Here is a 5,054-nt window from a genome sequence, read left to right as displayed (position 1 = left end):
AGGAAGAGAAAACGAGAAAAAAGGAGAGAAAAACAGAAAAGAAAAAAAGCGAAAGAAAAGACCAAGGAGAATTCTTGAGCTCAGCTGTTATGTCTCTGGCGCGCTTTGGTGGCGGGGGCGCGTATGTTAGGCGCCTACTACTCTCTCTTTCTCTCTCTCTCCCACTACATGCGTGTATCCGACGTGTTCGCGAGTCGCCGTCGGCGTCTTCGTCGTCGTCCTCCTCGTCGTCGTCCTCGTCGTCGTCGTCGTCGTCGTCGTCGTCGTCGTCGTCTTCGTCGTCGTCGTCGTCGTCGTCTTCTTCGGCGTCGTCGGCGTCGTGGACTACGTGTACATGCGCGTATGCTTTCGAGCACGCGCGCGCACACTCGTTCTACTCGGTTGGTTGCGTGTGTGCATTGGGACTCACACGCGCTGCCTCGTGTATGTCTGCGAGAAGAGCCAAACGAAGGGAGGCAAGCCAGTAAGCTCAGGCGCGCCGGAGCGGCGAGAGAGCAGCCATTTTACTCGAACGCGGGTGGTAAACGCCGTGCACACCACCTGACGCCTCGCGTCTATTCTCTCTCTCTCTCTCTCTCTCTCTCTCTCTCTTTCTCTTTCTCTTCTTCTTCTTCTTCTTTCTATATATCTCTCTCTCTCTCTCTCTGTCTCTCTCTTCCACTCTCCCTCTCTATCTCTTTCTCTGTCTGTTTCTATATCTGTCTCTGTCTCGTCTTATTTTCTCTTTTCCTTATTTACACTAATAAATACACGTGATAAATACGCCTGGTCGTCTACTCTATTTCATCGTATGCGAATTAAAGTCGTCTACAAGGTAAAGAAAAAAAATAATAAGTAGAAAGAGAGAGAGGGGGGGGGGAGGGAAAGAGGGAGAGGGAAAAAGGAAATTAGATAGGAAGCTTTTCTTAATTAAATTTTTGTGAATGAAGGAGTGATTGAGAGAGAGAGAGAGAGAGAGAGAGAGAGAGGGAAAAAGAAAAAAAGAGCGGAAAGAGGGAGAGAGAGGGGAAATACGTAAATAAGGAATAAGTAAATAAATAAATAGTAGTTAAGGACTTTTGAAAAAGAAACGCGACTTCGCGAGTGAATTCAAAGAGGAGAGAAGGAGATTCGTTCAATCGGAGGTTCAGTGTAGAGGAGGAAGGTGAGGGAGGAAGTGGTGGAAGCCTCGTGAATGCGACGGCGATCCGGTGCAGCGTGCACGTGCGCCACGACGGTGGTGAGACGAGTGAGAGACGAGCTCGGTTAGGTGAGACAGGAGAGAGGGAGCCTGTGCTGCGTGTGTGCGAGCGAGACAGGCTATTTGCTCCCTCTCCAGTCTCTACTGTCTCTCTCTCTCTCTCTCTCTCTCTTTCTCTTTCTCTTTCTCTCGTTTTACTCTTTCTCACTCTCACTCATTCGAAAGCATGCCGGTGTTGTATACGTGTAAGAAGGAGAAAGAGAGAAAGAAAGAGAGGAAGAGAGAGAGAGAGAGAGAGAGAGAGAGAAAGAGAATCTTTCTTCGTGTGTACGTGTACGTGTACGTGTATAAAGTTTTATACGTATTTGTGTGCGCGACAGGAGCGAGAGGGAAAAGAGGGAGAGAGGGACGTCCAACGAACGCGAGGAGGTGCTGTACTCCTCTCGTAGCCACCACGAGGTGAGGCTATTCGTTCTGCGCAGGACCGTTTAAATTCGCCGCCTGCTTTGCATACCGCGTTTTCGCCGGCCCTACTCCACCCCCTCTTTACCCACACAGCCCTCATCCGCCTACCCTCATCGCGACGGCCACAGCCAGCAAACTCGGCACGACCCGCCCTTCGCGATTTTCCCTGACCAACCCCTTCGTCCAAGCCACGAAACGAGATGCATTTCGATACGCTTTTCTTCGTCCTCTTTTTCTTCTTCTTTTTCTTCCTCTTCCTCCTCCTCCTTTTTTCGTTCCTCTTCTTTTTTGTTCTTTTTTTTGCTTTTTTTTTTTCCTTTTCTTTCTACATTTGCTTTGCTCTTATCTCTCTCTCTCTCTCTCTCTCTCTCGAAAGTGATAAGTCTTATTAAGGAAAGAGAGGCAAGAAAAACTTTAGCTTGGTTTACTAAAACTTTGGAAAATTAGCTGCTCCATCTTATTATTTTGGAAAACATCGAGAGTTTCCTACGTGGTTAGGGTATAGGATATAACGTTGCTTTTTAAATAGCTCTTTTAATCTTGATAATGATATTTCGAGGTAACATTTTCAGTAGCAATATTGCGGGTGTGGGATCGGAAAATTTGGAGGGACGATGACCTAGAAATTTTCTTCGATGACGTTTGTTTCATCTCGATAACTATTCTCTACGATTCTCTCTCTCTCTATCTCTCTCTCTCTCACTCTCTCTCACGCACGCTCTCTCCCTCTCTCTTTCTCTTTCTATCGTCTTTTACCATTCTATCGAAACTCGAAATATCCGCGTCGCGTAATTAACGGCTCTCCCTCGTCTCGTCTAATTCCGTCTCGAAATTATTTCGCGCGCTGGGTCAGTCGAGTTACGAGCGAGAAAGCATAAACTTTGTCTCGAGAAGGCGGACGCGCGTCGTTAATTGTACGAAAATTTTGAACGCGGACGTACCGATTTACTGCGCAGATCATTCGCTATACGTATGTACGTAATATATGTGTTTCTCTATATGCATATATCTATATATCTCGTGCGTATATACATATATTTATATTTATATTATATATATATATACATATACATTATATATACATATACAAATATACATACATATATATATATATATATATATATATATATGTATAGATACGCGTATGTGTGAGTGCGCGAATGTGTACGTATTTATATATCTATATATACGTATTTTGACATGGGTATATACGATGCTCAAAAGTCTTTCTGGCTGCACGCTCGCGTTAATGCTGTCTCACGTAATGAGCGACTTGGCTCCGACGGACGCATATTTTCTTTTACGATGCCTAAATATAATCTTAACGATGTTCTTATGGCCTAGAGCATGGTCGCCTTCGAGAAATTCGAAATTCTGCGCGGCTGCTTCGAAGCACCAAAGCTTTACGTCCCGATCTCGATTTACCCCCACCACCATCGTTTTTATTACTTTCTCTCTCTTTCTTTCTTTCGCGAACGCTCTCACCCCTTCTTAATACCTTCTCGAATATTTCGTTTCCACGAAAATCGATGAGTAAATCGTCGTCGTGTGTAACTATGTACAATACAGGCGATCCTAGATATTCCCGAAAATAAAATGACGGATCTCTCGTCGTCCTCGATTTGATAAAAACTAAGAATAAAATTTGTTCACAAATAATTCCTACGAACTTGAGAAAACTTAACATAAACTTCCATTCGAATTCCACTTTTTTAATAAACCAATCGTAATCGTTGGGACGTATTCGATTCAAACGACATTTTTCATCGTCGTTATCAATTATCATATCTGCTTATATAATTTCCTCTAGTCAATTTCGAGAGTCGAAAGTCGAATAAAAATCGAGTCGCATAACTATAACTTTTTCTTCTTCTTATGTCAGTACGAGGGACGAATTACGTTCTCGTTACAGCATTTCCTCGCTGCATCTCTCTCTCTCTCTCTCTCTCTCTCTCTCTCTCTCTCTCTTTCTTTCTTTCTTACTTTCTTTCGATCTGTCTTCCTCTTTCTACATCCTTTACTCTCTCTCTCTCTCTCTTTCACTCTCTCTTTCTCTCTCTTTCTCACTTTCCTCACGATCAAGGATCGAAGTCACGTAGAGGTGCGCGTCGATCTCCGCGAGCGATCGTCACGCGTCGACCGATTTTCCCATAAAACCCACGGAACAACTTTCGATCGACGCCAATCAACGATTATTATCCGCATGTTCGACGATCCTCGTCAACGTCGTCGTCGTCGTCGTCGTCGTCGTCGTCGTCGTCGTCGTCGTCGTCGTCGTCGTCGTCGTCCTCGTTTCTTCGATCTTTCGCGCGATCTCGATAACTTCCTGATATCTTCTAAGAGGATCGAGGAAACGAGACTAAGGGGATGAAAAAGGAAAGAAAAGCGAAAATATAAATATATATATTTAATGCAAAATCGTGTGAAAGAAAAGATAATTAAAAAAAAAAAAAAAAGAAAAGAAAAACTAGATATAAGAAGAGAATTGCAAGAGGAAAACGAACGGTTTCGACTTGGCGTCGTTTAAACGTTAAATCCGATTCGATAATATAAAATCGACGAACGGCGGCGGTAGTAGAATAATGAATGATGTATGTACGCGCGGGATAATTATTGTGCCTTCTCTTCTCTACTCCGTACTTCGCGAGAAATCTCGTTGAACGATCGCTCGAAACAAACGCCGCCGGCATAGGTAGATACGTCGTACCTACGTATACGTATGTACGTACTTACTTACGTACCTATCTACCTACCTACATACCTACCTACCTACCTACCTACCTACCTACCTAGCTAATATACAACAACCGAGTTTATCTTCTTCTTCTTCTTCTTCTTCTTCTTCTTCTTCTTCTTGGCCATTGCCACAAGAGTATGGTCCCTGTGGTATTATTATTCTTTAATAAAAAAGAAAGAAAAAAGAAGAAAATAGAGAAAATAAAAGAAGAAAAGGCAAAAAATCGGAACGACCGTACGAGTTAATAGAGAAGGGAAATGGAAGGAAGGAAATTTCTTTTTTCGTCGTTTTTTCTTTTACTTATGTATTTATTTATTTATTTATTTTGTTTGTTTTTTCCTTTTTTTTTTTTTTTTCATGAAATATAACCAAAGAAAATTATTTCATTTTCATTTAGATATTATCGTTTAAAGAATATCTCATTTTCTTTTTCATAAAATAAACCATATAAAATAGAACTCATTAATTTCTCTGGCTATTCGATTTCGAGTAAGTACTTGTTTCGATCGTCCCTTTTCGTCCGGGTCCGCTCGTCTTGTTCGATTTTCTTTCTTTTTTTCTTTTAGTGAAACAGAAACAGAGAAAAAGAGAAAGATACACACAGAGAGAGAGAGAGAGAGAGAGAGAGAGAGAGAGGAAATAGAAGAACGACGTCGGAAGGGCTTTCCACTT

General features: G+C 42.4%; 1 long non-coding RNA gene across 1 annotated transcript in view; it reads left to right on the top strand.

Moving 5' to 3' along the window:
- Positions 1-309: 309 nt before the first annotated feature.
- LOC122628650 overlaps positions 310-5,054 on the top strand; it is a 17,398-nt gene continuing 12,653 nt past the window's right edge. The window contains exons 1-2 of the long non-coding RNA XR_006327088.1: positions 310-814; positions 1,561-1,639. This is a non-coding gene — a long non-coding RNA (uncharacterized LOC122628650). The remainder of the gene's footprint in view (positions 815-1,560; positions 1,640-5,054) is intronic.

This window comes from Vespula pensylvanica, chromosome 4 (assembly GCF_014466175.1).
Source record: "Vespula pensylvanica isolate Volc-1 chromosome 4, ASM1446617v1, whole genome shotgun sequence".
NCBI classification, from domain to species: domain Eukaryota; kingdom Metazoa; phylum Arthropoda; class Insecta; order Hymenoptera; family Vespidae; genus Vespula; species Vespula pensylvanica.
Note: the sequence above shows the minus strand (reverse complement) of the source record. Positions and strands in the feature narration are given on the sequence as shown.